The 20,431-nt window shown below is 33.7% G+C and overlaps 1 long non-coding RNA gene across 1 annotated transcript in view; it reads right to left on the reverse strand.

The window, feature by feature from the left end:
• The window catches only part of LOC129056750 (uncharacterized), a 73,347-nt gene that overhangs the window by 8,398 nt on the left and 44,518 nt on the right, over positions 1–20,431 (reverse strand). The window contains exon 2 of the long non-coding RNA XR_008521376.2: positions 8,517–8,595. This is a non-coding gene — a long non-coding RNA (uncharacterized LOC129056750). The remainder of the gene's footprint in view (positions 1–8,516; positions 8,596–20,431) is intronic.

Here is a 20,431-nt window from a genome sequence, read left to right on the forward strand (position 1 = left end):
TTTTCCAACTCAGTAAATGACAGCTACATTCTGCCACATGCTAAAAACTCTTGGAGACATCTTCATTCAACCTTTTGTCTTGTATTCTACATCTAATTTATCAGGTAAAGCAGTTACCTGTACCTTCAAAGTACAGTTAAACAAAATCCTACCCTTTTTCTTGGTCCTCCCTGCTATGATTCTGGTCCAACCCACTAAACTCTTTTGTCTGGATTATTAAAATAGTCTCCCTGATTCCTTTTTGCCACCCACAAAGCCAGAGAAATCCTGCTAAAACACAAGATTAATGTTGTATAATTCCTTTTCTCAAAATACTTTAAAGAGTGCTGATTTCAGTTACCTGGATATGTGTTAAGACACAATTCCAAAACTGACTGGCTTAAAAAAATATGTATCACTCCCCTCAAGGTCCTGGGAACCAACTAGACTCAGCTGGGTTGTTTTGGTTTGGTATCCATCATGTGATTGTAGTCAGATGGAGGTTGAGGCTGGAGTCATCTTTATGCCTTCCACAATCACAGGTTTGGTGCCTGAGCTGGCATGACACAACTATGTGAAGGCTGGAACAGCTGGGATTTATCTGGCATCTCCTGTCTTACTTGTGAGATTTTTCAATGTGGTTTCTCCAATTCAGTGGCCTCAAGGTAGCCATATTACTTACATGGTAGTTGGTTTTCTCTAGAGGGAGGATACAAAGGAAACAGTGGAAGTTGTGTGCTTTTTTATAAACTAGCCTTAGAGGTCACATAGCATCATTTCTACCATAGTACATGTGTAAAAGAAGTCATAAGTCCAGCCAAAATGAAGGCAAGATGTAGAGACACCTCTCAATGGGAAGAAATCTAAAGAATATGCCACAGTTTTTTTAAAACTACCCTACACTTCATCTCAATTAAAGCAAAAGCCAAAATTTTCTCAATGGTCTACAAGGGGAAATTGTAGCAAATTTGACCACTGCTTGCTTTTTAAAATCAAGTTGGATTAGAACAGTCACATTTATTGGTTTACATACAATGAGGGCTTTTGTATTATAATGCCAAAGTTGAGTAGCTGTGACAGAGATAATGTGGCCTGCAAAGCTGAACCTGTTTATAATCTGGCCCTTTAGAAGACAACTTTACTAACCCCTGGTCTGCAGTTTTGAACACACACACCCTGCTCCCCTATTTGCTCTCCAAATTCATCTCTCTAGTACTCCGTTCCTCACTGTATAGTTTAGCATATGTGCCACCTTGCTGTTCCCTCTGCCTAGCATGCTTTTCCTTCAGATATCCAGCTAGCTCATTTCTGCATCTTTCATGCATTTGCTCAAATTTCACCTTTTCAGTGAGTCTTTTTCCGAATGCTCAATTTAAAATTCACCCCTATTTCCAAAAAACTCCTTCTCTGCCTGCTCTGAGTGATTTCCCTCCACTTATAATATTCTCATGTGCTATTAACTTATTTATTTTATTTATAGTCTATTTTCCTCATTAAAATGCAAGCTCCATTACATCAGGGATTGTTTTTTGTTTTGTTCTCTGATGTATCCCAGAGCCTACAACAGTGCTGACACACAATAGGTCCTCAATAAACATTTGTTGAATGGACAGAGGCATGCATGCAGTGACTAATGAAATAACAGAAAATAAATATGTAAAATTCATAGGCAATATTATAAAATGAAATGTATTGGCTGTTTGGGGTTATATAAGTGGAACATAGAAGTGAATTAAAGCTTTAAGTAAGAGGGAAGATCCTGATGTTAGTATTGATTCCCTTTTCCCTACGATGAATGATGTTTTGAAGATCTTGATGCTAACATTAGTTTAAGCTCATTCAATACTGTCATAGGAGAGAGAAAATCGTTTGAGATCTTTGATATTAATATTCCAATCCCTCACCTCTGTCTGTTTGAACTCATCAATCACTTTGGGAATAAAACTGGAATAGTGTACAAATTCATGTTGAGGTGAGGGGTTTTAATATAGAAGATATTTTCTTCTTTCCCTTGATGTCTCAGAATAAAATGATGAAACCAGAAGGAGAGAGAAACTTTGATTTTTGTATTTCAAATTTCTATTATTTATTATTTAAGAGTATATGATTTGGAGTCAGGGTAAAATTGAGTCCTCACCTTAACTCTGTAATTTCACAGCTATTTGTTCTTAGAAAAAATCCTCAATGTTTCAGATCCTTAAGTTCTTTCTCGTTGAGAAAATGAAGACAGTAATATCCATCTCATGCAATTTTAGGAAAATTAAGTAAAGTTAGATATTTTGAAAAATGTACTACATTTAGAATATTACCTGGTACATATCTTCTCAGTAATGATAAACAGAATATTTTCCCACATCTATTTTCAACAGTAATGACCATAATAGACAGAAATTTTTCATTTACTTGCAATGACCTTAAAAAACTAAATTCAACATAATGTCACCTCTAGAAAGAAGTCCATTAATAGTGAACAAATGTCTACTAAGTATAACTTACATAAAAAGCAATAAGAGATAATAAAACAAATGGGGTGAAACACCAAGACAGTTAAAAGTATTTGTCTTTATGACTTGCCCATTTGAGCAAGAAATTCTTTTCTGGATGTCAGAATGTAAGGAAAGTTTAGATGAAAAATTTCAGTGGTTCAATTAGTTATAGATTCAGAGCTTTTGTTTATTTGTTTTGTGCTCAGTTGGTTCTTGTGTTTGTAGACATCTCTCACATTACAAAAATAATAACAGAGAGAAAAGACTATGTTCTTCAAAACAAAAAGCTACTCAGTAGTGAGTGGCACAGAAACCAAATCTCATGGATTACTTAAATTCAGTTAAATGTTATTTATTGATATCATTTATGTATCAGATATTATGGGAGGCATTGAGGATAAAATAGTACATAAAATACACTTCTCTCTTTCTTAAAGTTCAATGATTTGTTGCCTAACTTTGAGAAATACTACCCTTCACCACAGAATAACAATTCACATCAGCATAACTAGGTCTTGGAGAAGTACTGCAATAAAGAAACTGTGTAACTTCCTTATCACTGAGTGTCTCAAACTTATTTGAGGAGATTGCTTCTTTCTGTAACATCCACAACTAATATGCTGTCTAACACATTCATGTCCAATTTCATCATATCCTATCTCCACTGATTAGAGATCCTTCAGTAACCCTGAGGTTATGTGCATTATGTATTTGGCTTCTGACTAAGCATTGATTTAGAGATCAGTTTTCTCAGCAAAACTGACTTTGAAAACCACAAGCAAGAACTATAACCTTTGACCTTCACAGGCATATGTGAGGGAAACAAATGATTGGCATTAGGTTGTGCAGCTGGTGAATTTGAAACTCAACCATATGAGTAAAAATAATTTGAGTAAGACACAATGAATTTAGACTTCATTTATTCTCATTTTGAAATAACTTGCAAAAGTGTTAGGCTAAGGATTTATATTTTCATTACCTATGAGGAAATAAAGCAAGCAAATTTGGACCAAAACTACAAAAACTAAAGAATTCAAAGTATCATCAAGTGCTTTAAAAGTCACATTTTCAGTATTCTCATCATCACACAAACACTTAAATTGAAATGACAAATTATCTCATTCAGTATGGCTGGTCAGAAGAGAGATTTGACTCAGAGACATTTGTTACTAGTTGTTATCTGTTATTATAGGAATTGCCATAATGAGACAAGCTCACTCATCATGGATTTCTATTGGTAAGAAGAAAAATAAGGGATTTTTGTGAGAAGACAATGCTGTCCTTTTAATGTTAGCATCAAATGTCCAGGATGAAACTTAATTATTTTTATCTTTTCATACAACCATTTAGAGACTTATCATGAATGAGCTGCCTTTTGAGGAGGGATCCCATTTTATAATCTAGTTAGCTTCTTTTCCCAAGAAATTGATTGACCTAAGTGCCATACTATTTTGAGATGATCAATTTGGATTGGAAATTTTTAGAAACATGATATTTCTAATTTCTTGCTCCTTTCTCAGGTAGAAGGAGAATAGTAGCTCACTTGCATAATGCTTGGCACATGATTTGTGCTCAATAATGGAGAGCTGCCGTTACTATTATTAATAAAAATGCATATCAAACATATAATAATATATTGTTATTATACACAAAGAGCATACTAGATACCATGCCTCCAGATAGAAGTAGTATTTCTTTCTTAGCATCCAAACTTGTACATTGTACCTTTTTCTGCCTTATTTCCTATAATACTTTTTAAACTTTGTGTGTTTACTTTTCTGTCTCACAGAATACAATAAACATTCCTTGTGGATAAAAATGTTATCTTTTATCTCTGTATCCTTAACTCTATTCTACAAATGTTTGCTGTAAGAATTAACAAAAATACATAAATAAATTGTTAAACTACATTTGTTATTTTTTTAAAGATAGCATCTGTGTGAAGAACCTACTCAATTCAATATGCATCGTGTTTAAATGATGTTGCAACATGGCCAGCTTGGAGTCCTCATAGCGTGTCGAGTTCCGAATATTCACACATCTTACAGGGCATCTAGTTTTCCCCAGAGCAAGCATTCCAAGCAATAGGAACAGAGCAAGCATTCCAAGCAATAGGAAATGGGAGCAGACTCTGCTTAAAATATAAACCTTCAGCTGTCACCATGTCATTTCTACCACATTTTACTGATGAAGCAGTCACAGAGCTAACCCAGGTTCAAAGAGAGAAATAAACCCCATCTTTTATGCAGAAAGTGAGAAAGACATTGCAGTCGTCATTAATTACCCACAGACCATTTAATCTATATCCTCATTAATGACATTTTCTTAGCTTGACGTACTCTTGGCTTTGACAATTAACAAAAACAGAAGAAATAGAAGAAAAAAACCAATATGGTATGCAGCACTCATAATTACATTTTCATTTGTGTTGCTATCCTTGATTACTATACATATAAGAAATTATCTTTCAAGGAAATAAATCATCCTTGTATTGTTTCCGGAGATGAAAATCAATGAGTTTACCTTTGCTACAAATATAGCCACTCTTATTTTTTCTTGTAGACATTAAACACCAATTTGTGGAGACAGTTTTGCATACAAAGGAATCTGAGCAGCATACCTGACTCAATATTAATAAATGAAGTTGAAATAGGATCTGTGACTGGTCTGTGATGACAGAAAGCAAATAGCTTTTCCTCCTGATACAACTAAAAGATTACCTTGCTAAGCATTTATTTCAAGGATTGGCAAAGAATGTGTTATAACACAGGTCTGTAGGCATAATGGAAGAAATGCCTTGAGCGTCATTCAAAGGAAGGATAGAGAAAATATATATATAGAGAATCAATATATTTTAACAGTAAAATATATTGTTAAATTTTAATATAAGTCTTTTAATATTTATTAAAAATAAAATATTTTAATTAAAAAAATAAATCTTTTAATTTTTTATTAAAATAGAAATTATAAGTCAAAAGTAGTGATGGATACATTATTTACCAGAAAACCCTTCAGAGACCACAGGAAAATCCAGGTTGTTGGAGGGTTAATGTTGAGAAGTAAGAAAGGAGGGAGCAGTGAGTACATCAATTTAACCACAGGAAAAAAAATGTTTACTGCGATGAATTAACTTGGAGGCCCTCTATCTAGAAGAGAGGCATTTTTTTCCTTGTCTAATAAAAGGGAGTTTATAAAACTTATAGCATCATTGTAATTGAGAAATGTATTTTGAAAAATGGAACAGAATAATAGGTTTTTCACAGATTAGAATAAACCACAGTGTTTAAATATTACATGTGTTTATGTAGTTTTAAAGACATGGAAAAAGTGCATAGCAAAATTAAAGTTGACATAGAAACTATACTTTACAGATCAAACTTAGACCAACTAGAATAGAAAGGCAAGGAGGGTCTGCAATGAGTTGATTAGCTCTGCTGCAGGAAATTGACCAACTGCAAGTGAACTACTGGGGGGATCAACGTTTTATGTGGATCTTTGTGAAGCACAAAACAAGATCGGCAAATCACAAACAAATAATGAAAGCGACTTAGTTGGTTCAGGCTGCTATAACAAATTACTGGGTGGCTTAAACAAACAGAAATGTATTTCTTACAGTTCTGGAGGCTGAAATTCTGAAAGCAGGGTGTCAGCATGGTTAGGTTCTGATGATCACCTTCTTCCATGCCTTCCTCACATGGTGGAAAAGAATAAAGAGGAAGCAAACTCTATCCTGTGTCTTCTTATAAGGGCACTAATACCACTAATGAGTGCTCCACTCTCATGACCTAATTACCTGCAAAGGATCTACCTCTAAATGCCATCACATTGGGAATTAGGCTTTAACATATAAATGTTGGGGGCATACAAGCATTCAGTTCATAATGAAAGCAGAAGAAACATTGAAAGGAATCAGCATTTTCTTATTCTTCTATCTCTTAGCCTAAAAAGTAGGCTTGATTTTAAATACCAGAAAGCAACCAACTATTTATGCTTCAAAGTTATTTATAGTTTGAAATGAGTCCTTAAGTGATTTGTTGTGTGAACATCATAGAATGTACTTATGCTCTATGTATACCTGCATGGTATAGCCTACTACACACCTAGGCTATGTGGTATAGAGCCTATTGCTCTTGGCTTTAAGCCTGTATAGCTTGTGATTGTTCCAAATACTGCAGGCAATTGTAACACAATGGTATTTATGTATATAAACATGTCAAAATAAAAAATGTACAGTAATAATGTGATATTACATTCTTATGGAACCACCATGGTATATGCAGACCATTATTGAACTAAATTATTATATAATGAATGACTGTATGCATATTTATGTATTAACACACTAGTTATGCGTTTGTACAGATTGGCATTCAGTAAATTTTGTATGCTTTTTTCTGGAGTTTGGCAAACTATGGCCCTCAAATTAAATCAAACCCACCTCCATATTCACAGCTAAAGTTTTATTGGAACAAAACCACATTCATTCGTTGATGTACTGTCTGGTTACTTTTATGTTACAATGACAGAGTTAAGTAGTTATGGCAGAGAACATAATGTCCTCAAAGCCCAAAACATATACTATCTGGCCCTTTACAGAAAGAGTTGATCAACTTTTGGTTTATTCCATAGAGCAAACATGGGACTCTCAACAAATCCCAATTAGTGCCTATAACTACAATAATAGTAATAATTACAATAGTAGTAATAATTGTTATCAGTTATTAAATGCATACTTTGTGCCAAAATTAGACTAAGCTGAAAGAGCGGGGTCCTATGATTTATAGCCTCATCAAAATCACATGAAATGAGGAAAGAATAGTTAGAAAATAGAATGCCTGTTGTTCAGAAGAAAAAAAGATCAATATCTACTGTACTATTAATAAATACAAATGTTAGCTTGTCATGACTTGTTCTAATGAATGCCTAACCTCATTCAATATATGAAATTAAATTGGATAAAGTCTCATTAATACAAGAAGTGATTAGTATTTTTTCAGAGGCAAGCATTTGTTGATAATATGCTAAACTTAGTTTGATTCTAGGAGGGGAGCCTCTATGTTGTATTTCCTATTCTTTGTAACAATGAAATAAATAAACAAAACTCTATTTCAAATCAATAGTAATACCAAATCAAACTGTGTAGTCTCCAGATTGGGATGCATACAAAAATGATCTGCTGTGGTAGAAATAATTTATTAAAAATTCTGTTTACATTTATCTTATCTCATCAACTTTAGTAGGTATTTTTAAATTATATATTAGAAAAATTGTGTACATATAAATAAACAAATATAGTACTGAAGTTTACTTGTTCAAATGTTATGACTTATAGAGATGTGCATCCAAAAATGTTTAGAAACTACTGACAAACTATAAGTAAATAACCTGTCAAAGAGTTCTCAGAATCCCTCTAAGATCATAACTGAGTATGCCTGTAGCATAATCCTTATTAATTTTGCTAGAAAACTCAGTTATGTTCAAATATAAATAAATATACTCATGTTTAAATACAGATACATCAATAAATGCAATTATTGTCATTTCATTTCTTCATAAAGCCTTTCATTCTCATCTCTTCCTTCTCTTTGCTGATCTTCAAATTCTGAAGCTTCTTTAATGGGATTCCTGTTAGCAAGTTCTCTCCTTTCTGTGTCCTCCATACACAAATGTCTGTGGTCTCTTGATAACTATATTCCATGAACATATTAATCATACCTTTGCTCCTAATTTTATATACAAGTTGGAATCCAGACTAAGCTTTTTTATTTAAAAAAATTACAATCTCAAATCAATAAATGCTTCTGCCATATTTTTCTCTTTCATTTAAGCATATTGCTATAATTACAGTTACTGTTATTTTCTCACTAATTTATCACTCTTCTTCTTCTTCCTTTCTTTATTATCCGTGTAAATTTTAACCTTTCTAAGACAGATGATTTGTTTTTTTGCCATGTAGTAAATGATCCTCTTACTTGTAGTCAAATTCTCCACAGCATCTATCAGAGTCTAGTTACAAAACAATCGTTGCAGTTTTGTGCTGTGGTGACTTACCAGAAAGAACGATGATTTCCTAGTGAAGTTCATCACTTCCAGTGCATGAGATAAGAGTTACATTTCAGCAAATGTGGACCTAAAAACAAAAGGTGAACCACTTCATCAGATGTTTAACAATACAATTCAATGCCATTTGCTCACAGATGTACTTTTTCAGCTAAACTGAGTCTCAGGATCCACATGTAGTTTCTCAGCGCTGTGGCGCAGCTCTGATTTGTGCACATATGTGTTCACGTTAACAACATCATACTTTGGAGGTACTTAACATAAAAGATGAAATAGTTCTTTAGAAGATAAAACTCTCAGTGTAGGACATCTGATTTTTAATATTTTCTTTTCTAGTTAAGTCCTAAAACCATCAAATGATTGCAGTTCTCAATTTGCTTATAGTGAAGCTAGAAGATGATATAAGGTCTAAGCAATATTCTTAAAGGAAATTTGGACCTCTGCTACATTACATCATGCTCACACATCACTTTAGGAAAAGTTAAAAGAGTTACAACAAAAATATTTTATACTTTGATAAACATAAATTTTCAGAACTGAATTATAACTATTCTATTCCAAATGAATTTTCTGTATACATTACTGATTTTAACACCAAGGTCATGGTCATTTTAATGAAAATAAGTAAATAAATAAACACTAGCAGAAAAATATAGTCAGAAAAAAGGAGAATAAAACCTGCATCTGAATTTCAGTTGATAATGGGCTATTTAATAACTACCAGTACACAGCTCTGCAGGGAAAAAAGGCAATAATTCATGATAGGTATATCCAGTACCTAATGATAATCAACATGCTTTAAGGAAAATGAAGATAATATTTCTTTATGGAAAAGAGGTAAACGAACTTCTTTACATAATATGTTTAAAATTCTCTTTTTCAGATTTTAATGAACTGCAGATCACTGCAATTCTTCATGTTAAATCACATCTGGGATTGTTCCTTAATCGAGTAAATTGGGTTAAAATATTGCATTTTTATTGCTAGCTTAATAGCTTAAAGAGATATTAAACATTTAATTATTAACCTTGACATGAAAGAATTGGAGAGATTTCTTAGATGATTTAAGGATTTGAAAGTTCTCTCTTCTGAGTGAAGTTTATATGTTAGGATAAGGCAAATCTAACGAGCTATCTTGAAATGGGCATCTGACTAATTGAAAGAGACTAATAATATAGCATACATATATATCCAATGTTACTTAAGGAAATCATTCATAGAAGAATAGATGTTTTATTTTAAAAATCAACTAATGTATATTAAATATTAATAAACTCATCATAACTGAATAACAGATAGGTTAGCCTAGTAATTTACTCATTCAAAAAATACTGACTGTACATTCATGATGTGGAAAGCAGTATTCTAGGCACTGGCAAGACAGCAGGGAATTGGTTCTTATCAAACTTATATTCTACTAGAAATAGATGCATATGAATTGAGTTTTCATAAGAGAAATTAAAGGTTGCAAGAAATATAAAGAATATAAAGAGTCACATATTAATAGGCAATATAGGCAATGGTATGCTGACAAATGTTTAATAACCAGCTCTCTAAAAGGAACAAAGCAAGCCCTGAGTTTTTGCCATTTTCTGTGATGAAAACATTCCCAACATGACTGATTTAAATATACTAATACGACATCACTCAATACATAGTTGGAAAGAGGTATACCATAAACCCTAGTGAGTTGTTATAAGACAGCATTGGCACACACACTATGACAAGATTACTTTAAGTTGGATACTCAGAAAAGGCCTCTCTGGGAAAGTGACGCTTAAACTAAGATCTGAAAAACCAGAAAAAGTCGTGTGTGAAATCTTGAGGCATTACATCCTGAAGAGGGATAACAGCTAAAGTTCACAAACCAGTGCAAGCCTGGATTGTTGGAGGAACAAGAAGAAGGCCAATAAGTCTGGGGTGTACTACATAAAAGGAGGATATACAATGGGATTAGAAAAACAGTCAAAGCTTTTCATGCAGAACTTCGTAATACAGGGTATGAAATTTGGCAAGGATGTGACTGGAAGGTTTGTGAATCATGTTAATTGTATTGATTAAAACTTACTGCATTTACTCTATGCTGTCTATAGTAAAGCAAAAAGCTATTACAGAAGGAGAAACAGACTTTGGCTTACTGACGATAAAAAGAATAGGAAAAAATCCTTAAAAACTAGGTTGAATAAGAGGTTAGAATTAGTAGGCATCTCAACATATTATTACAATTATGGCATCCGACTTAATACATAATTTGCTTTGCTTCATACAAATATATTTTTCTGCTTTTGTTTTCTATAGTCAATTACCACTATCTGTCATGTTGTACTATTATCACTTTTAGAAAGTGATTCTATCATACAAAACCAACATAATCTAAAATGACTTCCTGAGATCATGACCTAAGAGCTTATATATAAAACAAATGTTTTTAAAATTGTGCCTATAATAGCACACAACAGCAAGTATTAGATGCCACAAATATAATATTTGGGAAATAAAATGTTATGGACTCCAAGGGAACTGTATATATTTCTAACTCTATTCAAAAATGTCCTGTAACTCTAGATAAAATTTCCCTGGGCTATAGAAAAGCACAGATGGTATTAGTGTTTATTAGATCCATGAAGCTTGCTTTAAAAAATATATTTGAAACACTGATGTTCTGCTAATATGGCAAGAATATGGAGACCAGAAACAAAAATGCAAAGTAGACATTCCTTGTGGGTGGAAGAAAATAAAAATATTTATATTAACCAAGTCAAAGTGCAACAGCTCGATTAATACAAAACATTAATTTATTTTGGGCTTGGTTGTAAAATTAGTTTTAGATTGAGCTTGTAAAGTTATTAGGCTATATTGTCTCCTCTGAGAGGAACCTGGAACAGTGCTATACCATCTGTCCAGTTCATTGTCTAAAGAAAGAAACTGATGCATAAACAGAAAAAAAAAACAATGGATTGTGATAATTTCTCAAAAAATGTATGATGAAGTGTTATAGTAGCAGAGTAGGAGCAGCACTTGAGATTTGAGAAGATCCTCAAAGAATAGTTTAGCCCATGTTTTGAAAGATAACTGGGAATTTGTCAGTGAGAGGTGAAAGAAGGCATTCTGTGCATATCCGTGATTTCCCAATGGCTAAGATATGAACTACTTGCAAGAATGAAGAAGAGTGATGATTAGAGAGTTTAAAAACAATTTGGATTCATATTATATGTCTTGGTAAAAATTTGATTTTTATCTCTCTTGGCCTTGAGGAATCAGTAGAAGCCTTTATTTTTTTCCCTTGAATAAGATTTTATTTTGAAATAGTTTAAGATAAACAAGTTTTTAAAATAGTACAGAGATTCCCAAAGAAACTTGTAAGCAAAGAAGTTCATCCAAACCAAAAAATTGATATAGGTATGCTATTAACTAGACTACAGATCGTATTGTGATTTCATCTACTTTTCAGTCATCTTTTCTTCCCTTAGTATATAGTTCTATAAATTCCATGACATATATAGATTAGCGTATCACTACAATCAAGACAGAGTACTGTTCTATCACCATGAAGAAATTTATCTTTTAATAGTCACAACCCTCCACTTCCTCATACCATAACCCCTAATAACCACTGATCTGTTCTCCATCACTACATTTCATCATATTTAGGCTTTTATATAAATAGAATCACACAGTAAGTAACATTTTGAGATAGGCTTTTTTCCCACTTAGCCTCAATATATATTCAAGTTATTGTGTCTATTAATAGCTTATTCTTTTTCATTTCTGAGTAGTATTCTGTTGTAATGATGTACCACAGTTTGTTTATTCATTCATTCATTGAAGGACAATTGAGTTTTTCCAGATTAGGGCTATTACAAATAAAGTTCCTATGCATTTTAGTGTTCTGGTTTTTCGTGAATGTAAGTTTCCATTTCTCTGAGATAAACACTAAAGATTGTGATTTCTATGTCATGTGATAAAGATATGGTTAACTTTATAAAAGACTGCCAAACTGTTTTTCAGAATAAATGTATCGATTTACATTCCCACCACCAATGCAGGAGAGATCCAGTTGTTCCACATATTTATCAGAACTTGATATTGTCAGCATGGTTTTACTTTTCCCATTCTATTAAGTGTATAGTGGCATGTTATTGTAGCTTTACTTTGTTTTTCTCTAATGGTTAATGATATTGCATCAAAAACCTTTTAAACCTTTAAAAATGATATGATGATATAATGGGTAGGTAACTTTGGGAACTATGTAGAGAATTTAATGAGATGTCCAGGAATGAAAGATTAAGGAACAACTGAGAGTAGGGACACAAGTCAGGATGTTCAGCTATAAGCCAGAGAATAGATAAAGTTTGCCTGAAGTGAAGTATTGACAAAAGGCAAGGAGACGAGAGGAGAGGTTGGATTTGAGAAGCATTTGGAAGTCGATTCAAAAGGATTTAATGAACAGTTTATTATGGGAATGAAAAAAGGAAGTTGTCAATGGCAATTCTTAGGTTTTAAGCTTCAAAAAAGTATGTAGATAATGGCTATAGTAATCAAAATTAAGAATAATAGAGGGAAATAGTTTGAAGAGAGGAAATGATAGATATTTTTGGCCATATTAAAACTGAAGTATCTACAAGACATACCAAAATATCTAACTGAGTAGGAAAAATATTATTCAGAAAGGACATTTGGTTCATGAAGAATAAAGACCTATTGGATTAAGTGGAATGTTTTACTTAAAATTAGTTTCCTACTCTTTTCAGGAATATTATTGGCAATTAATCTCTGACCTCTAAGCCAGTTCACATTAAAAATAAGACCACACCAAAAGACATTTTAGGTTGAGAAACTAATGTGAACAATTCATGGGGAGAAAATTGAAATATGGAAATAGTCTACTGTACAGCTGTCTTGAAGGGGAGTTTGAAGGCCATAACTATTGAAGGATTTTCCTAACTTACAGAAGGCTGTGTACACTACCAGAAAAATTGATGTTTGCAATTCCACCCACTGTGTACTTTTTCATGATCAGAGAAATCATTCAGGACAACGCAGTTAGCAAACCATAACTCAAAATCAATAGACCCCCCCCCACATTTTTGTTATTTCATGATAAGATAATGGCAATATATAAAATAAGTGTAATACTAATAGTATATAAACCATAAAGTAAAATGTTTAACATATATTATTTTATTCAACCCTAAACATCCTCTATTATAACTTGGTGAGAAAAGTAGTAACATCTCCATGTTAAATATCAAAGAACCTTAAAACTAGAATAAATGCAAAGAACATGACACGCGGTTTGGATAACCTTTTTTTCTGAAAATAGTTTAAATTCCTTTCCCCTGTACCAGCATTAGACTGAGAAATGGAGTCTCTCCTGAGAACCATCTAAGTACTGGTATATCTGCTTGAATCATAAACACATGATTATAAGGCAAATGTAATCCATACTTATGTTGTTAAAAAAAGATGAAAATCCATAAAGTACTGTGATCATATTTAGAGAATTTTCAATCAAATGATTCTGTCAATTCCTAAATATGCTGATAGCAACAAAGAAACAGATGTTTGGTTTTATTCCATTGCCAGTGATATAGGAAAAGAAAGCTATTAATAAGCATAAATTCTACTAAAGTTGAAAGACATGGAATATTCATATAAGTGGAGTACATTTTACCACTTTTTATACTCAAGAAAATAACAAGAAAAATAACTCTGCAGGGTACTAGGCTTAATACCCAGATAGTGAAATAATCTGTACAACAAACTCCCACGACACAAGTTTACCTCTGCAACGAACCTGCACATGCACCCCAAACTTAAAATAAAAATTAAAAAAAAAAAAGTTATATAGTAAAGAAAAAATAGTAAGTTTCAGTGGGAGACTTCAAAATTATGAACAAAGTAAAAGAGGAACGAGGGTGGGATGTCAGATCTAAATAAAAGAAATACAAAAAATAATAAAGAAACAACAAAATTTGCCAAAAATATCCATACCAGAGAAACTACTTTTTTAATAATCATGAAAAAAACATGATTATATAAATAAAAGAAAAAAAGCAATGACTACTAAAATAGAATATAAAACAATAAAGAAAACCTGTAGTAAACTAAGAAATTGTTGAGAAAAATATTATTGGTATTTTCAAAAGGCAAAATTGAAGTGGCAATATTAAAAAAGGGTTGTTACACATTGTGTATATTTAAAAGGCAAATTAGAAAAATGGCTTAATTACCTATGTAGCTTATTCCTGCAGAAGAAACATACCTCAAAAACAGAATGAGTCAACTCATGGTTAATAAATACATCAGGAGAAACAGGAAATTCCAGCAATGAAAGAACCATCATTAAGGAAACAATTGAGGACAAACATCCTGACTAATGAAAAGCCCAATTCTTTGATATCGCACACAGCTCAATTCAGGAATGATATTCCAAAAATAATCAAAGTGCCTTTAGAACTATTACCCATGCTTTTACTTTCAGAAGGCATTTTGTAGTTACAAAAGAAAGAACAGAGATATTTGTAATTGTATCTATAAGGATACAAACTGTCCTCTGCCCTAAAATCTTTAATGACAGTACCACTGCTGTAAATATATGTAAACATACTTTAGACACATGCAAGTTTTTTGAGGTTATATCAATAACAGGTTTCATATAACAAACTAAAAATAAGCAAAAAAAAAAATGGAAAAAGGGTATGTAACATGCATTTACTATAGTTGACATGCAAACTTAGAGTCCCTGCTTTAAAAAATCAACTATGAGGCTGGGCGCGGTGGCTCACTCCTATAATCCCAGCACTTTGGGAGGCCAAGGCAGGCAGATCACTTGAGGTCAGCAGTTCGAGACCAGCCTGGCCAATATGTTGAAACCGCGTCTCCACTAAAAATACAAAAATTAGCCAGGCGTGGTGGCTGGGGCCTGTAGTCCCAGCTACTCGGGAGGCTGAGGCAGGAGAATCGCTTGAACACGGGAGGCAGAGGTTGCAGTGAGCCGAGATCACACCACATGCCACTACACTCCAGCCTGGGCGACAGAGCGAGACTCCGTCTCCAAAAAAAAAAAAAAAAAAAATTCAACTATGAAGTTCAACAATTGCAAAATGTTTAATCAAAAGAGTTTATCAAGAGAATGAAAAAGAATGTAGCTATTAGAATTTATAAGGCTATAAACTAAATCAGTATAGAAAAAGATATATTGGAAGAAATAAAACAGTCGGTACTTTTAATGTATTCACTTTTTTCTCCCAATGTATCAAATATTGAATAAAAATATATATGCAGGAAATATGGTGCTATAATCAAATGGATACTCAATAAATACTATCAACATATTGCGGCCTGAGGTGATAAAAATATACAGACAGGTCAGTTTGGAACCATGCATAAAATTATTTATGAAAAATAGAAGTTCCATATTCATTTATTTAACAAAGATGTATAGACTATGTGCTTAACAAAATAAACACTGAAAGAAGCCATCTTCATGGAAATACAGGATTATATTGGAAAAAAAAAGTCACAATGCTTTCTTTCCTGATTTATTAAGGAAAATTACAAAGATTTTGGAAAGACTCAATAAAATATATTTATTTCATTAAAAAAATACAAATCTATGCATACATATAAGTAGAGAACCTCGGTTGCTGCTTCTGTTGATTACGGAGACTACTGGGATAAGGCAATCAAAACTAAGAAATAATTTGCCAGTCTCTTGGAAGCCAGTGAAAAAGAAAAACACCAGAAACCTAGCCCTGGTAATATCATTGAATAGCTGTAGGATAGTGGCAAGGACGTCAGCATCTGTAACACTCGATTTTCTCTTCTGCAAAAATGAAACTATTAGTATTCCACCATATTGCAATTAATATCACTTGAGCTAATGTATACAAGCAGTATGAAATCCCACAGGATTCACATGTAAAATATTGGATTTTTTATATTTTAATATGTAAAATGTAAGTTGTTTCTTTTCTCTCTGATACAAAATGCAGTTTTCATTCCACAGTTTCACTCTCATATACTTAATAACTTTTGTTAACATAACAATACAGTGTGAGAGTTCCTGGTGCTATACCTGACCCAAAGCAGACACTTAGTAAAATGTCTGTCGAACCTAAATTTATTTTAGGATACAATTGGAATCTAAACTAAAAGAGTTTTCAAATTTAGAATCAGGCATATTTGCTGCAAAGAATTATGGGTCTCATTTCCACTTCCAAATCTCCCAAGTCGATCCTTTCACGCATCATGTTACTCAGGGATAAAGCACATCTAAGCGAAACAGAAGTTAAATCTGCTCTCTTTCATAACCCAGAGACATTAATTACAATGGAATAGCATGATAAACACCATGAACGATAAGGAGATTAATAGAAAAAATACGAAAAGAAAATGACAGCAACTAGGAAGAAACAAAAAGGATGGGTGGAAATAAGGGAGGTTGGCCTCCAAAGGGCAAGTAAAGTAGAACTGAAATAAAACCTGGTGATTTTGATCTGTGTGTGTAATCAATATAGTTTCTGGTGGGGGGTGATGGGAGAAATGGGGATAAAGAAAAGCCCTGAGTAGCAACCTTCTTGCCTGAATTGTGAAGGCAACACGAATACATAGATCAGGTCTTGGGAAAAATAAATGTGACCCCTTAAAATTTGCACCATATTATTGAAATCTCTTTGACGTGAGTAACCATAGAAGACACAGGTAACATATGGGTTGCTCTTTATGTAGGGCTTTAGCAATCTATTCAGTCTTTTACCATGTGACTACTTTGTATGTGGAAAAATTGTGACATAAACAAAATGGAAGCATTTTCTCTTTGATACCAAGAGTCGAGCTAAGACCAATAGATCAATATTAAGGGAAAATTTTACCTTAGATATAAGAAAATATTTTCTAACAGCTCAAATTATACTCAGTTGTTGTTATTAACTAACAACCCTTATGATATCTGCATACTAATACTTGTAAAATCAAGATTAATTTGATATTCATTTCTGGTAGGGGACGGGGTTATGTCATTTTCCTACAGTCTTGGAGAGAAAATAATTTGTTAAATGCAATTTGCTAGCATCTATTAGAAATCTGGTAAAGGTTATATATTTTTAATTTCACTTAATATTTCTGCTTTTATTTTTCTACACATGACCATAAATATATATCTTCATGTATGCATGATGAAGCATAGTGAGTAACAGATTTTTTAATGGAATAAGCTATTATGGTACTTTCATTCTATGAAACGTTACGGAGCTCTTAATCAAAATGAGAGGGATATCTGTATAAAACCTAAGCTATTGTTAACAGAAAAAAAGCATGTAAACAAAATTATTAAATTATGGTTTTAATAAAATCCATATATATGAATTTGGACATGTGTATACACAAGTAAAGTCAGAGAAAATGACAGAATATAATGTATGTGGAAATGATAGCAATGATTACCACTAAACAAAAATCAGAATAGAATGGTAATTTAAAATAAATATAAGAGAGCAGTGGGCAGGATGAGGACACATTTAAATCTACATAATACTGCATTGTGTAAGCTAAATTTTTCAAGACCTGCTTGTGTAATTATTTTTAAAAAGAAAACAGGTTTGTTTCCTTGTGTTGAGAATTATTCAACATGGAAAGTGCTACCTAAAAGAAGAGAGAGCTCATTGACTCCATTTGTTCTAAAAAACAAACAAACAAACAACAAAAAAAACCCTATATATTTTATACAAGTAGAAACCCTATATATTTCATACGAGTAGAAATAACTAGTAATATATTTCTATAGGGAGAAATAAGCCAGCATATTTTCAACGTTCTTAAGATTTCATTTCTAAAGCAAATAAAACAAGGCAAAGCCAATATTGTAAAAAAAAAAAAAAAAATTAATCCTAAGTCCACATGAACTTAGCTGGGTACCAGTTGAGATATTTGAAGTTTATCTACCCTGTAGTCCTCACATTTAAAATTTTTCTCAATAGTTGAATGTAAGTTATTTACTTCTGGAGTGAACAATAAAATGTAAATGGAGGTTTCCAGGAAGATGAATTGAGTGTGCCATACTGCCTGCCTCTGTAGGCTCCACCTCTGGGGGCAGGGCACAGACAAACAAAAAGACAGCAGTAACCTCTGCAGACTTAAATGTCCCTGTCTGACAGCTTTGAAGAGAGCAGTGGTTTTCCCAGCATGCAGCTGGAGATCTGAGAATGGGGAGACTGCCTCCTCAAGTGGGTCCCTGACCCCTGACCCCCGAGCAGCCTAACTGGGAGGCACCCCCCAGCAGGGGCAGACTGACACCTCACACGGCCGGGTAATCCTCTGAGACAAAACTTCCAGAGGAACGATCAGACAGCAGCATTTGCGGTTCACGAAAATCCGCTGTTCTGCAGCCACCACTGCTGGTACCCAGGCAAACAGAGTCTGGAGTGGACCTCTAGCAAACTCCAACAGACCTGCAGCTGACGGTCCTGTCTGTTAGAAGGAAAACTAACAAACAGAAAGGACATCCACACCAAAATCCCATCTGTACATCACCATCATCAAAGACCAAAAGTAGATAAAACCACAAAGATGGGGAAAAAACAGAGCAGAAAAACTGGAAACTCTAAAAAGCACAGCGCCTCTCCTCCTCCAAAGGAACACAGCTCCTCACCAGCAACGGAACAAAGCTGGATGGAGAATGACTTTGACGAGTCGAGAGAAGAAGGCTTCGGACGATCAAAGTACTCCGAGCTACAGGAGGAAATTCAAAGCAAAGGCAAAGAAGTTGAAAACTTTGCAAAAAATTTAGATGAACGTATAACTAGAATAACCAATACAGAGAAGTGCTTAAAGGAGCTGATGGAGCTGAAAGCCAAGGCTTGAGAACTACGTGAAGAATGCAGAAGCCTCAGGAGCTGATGCGATCAAATGGAAGAAAGGGTGTCAGCCCTGGAAGATGAAATGAATGAAATGAAGCGAGAAGGGAAGTTTAGAGAAAAAAGAATAAAAAGAAATGAACAAAGCCTCCAAGAAATATGGGACTATGTGAAAAGACCAAATCTATGTCTGATTGGTGTACCTGAAAGTGACGGGGAGAATGGAACCAAGTTGGAAAACACTCGGCAGGATATTATCCAGGAGAACTTCCCCAATCTAGCAAGGCAGGCCAACATTCAGATTCAGGAAATACAGAGAATGCCACAAAGATACTCCTCGAGAAGAGCAACTCCAAGACGCATAATTGTCAGATTCACCAAAGTTGAAGTGAAGGAAAAAATGTTAAGGGCAGCCAGAGAGAAAGGTCGGGTTACCCGCAAAGGGAAGCCCATCAGACTAACAGCAGATCTCTCGGCAGAAACTCTACAAGCCAGAAGAGAGTGGGGGCCAATATTCAACATTCTTAAAGAAAAGAATTTTCAATCCAGAATTTCATATCCAGCCAAACTAAGCTTCATAAGTGAAGGAGAAATAAAATCCTTTACAGACAAGCAAATGCTGAGAGATTTTGTCACCACCAGGCCTGCCCTAAAAGAGCTCCTGAAGGAAGCACTAAACATGGAAAGGAACAACCGGTACCAGCCACTGCAAAATCATGCCAAATTGTAAAGACCATCGAGGCTAGGAAGAGACTGCATCAACTAACGAGCAAAATAACCAGCTAACATCATAATGACAGGATCAAATTCACATATAACAATATTGACTTTAAATGTAAATGGACTAAATGCTCCAATTAAAAGACACAGACTGGCAAATTGGATAAAGAGTCAAGACCCATCAGTGTGCTGTATTCAGGAAACCCATCTCACATGCACAGACACACATAGGCTCAAAATAAAAGGATGGAGGAAGATCTACCAAGCAAATGGAAAACAAAAAAAGACAGGGGTGGCAATCCTAGTCTCTGATAAAACAGACTTTAAACC

The sequence above is a fragment of the Pongo abelii genome, chromosome 2 (assembly GCF_028885655.2).
Source record: "Pongo abelii isolate AG06213 chromosome 2, NHGRI_mPonAbe1-v2.0_pri, whole genome shotgun sequence".
Taxonomy (NCBI): Eukaryota; Metazoa; Chordata; class Mammalia; order Primates; family Hominidae; genus Pongo; species Pongo abelii.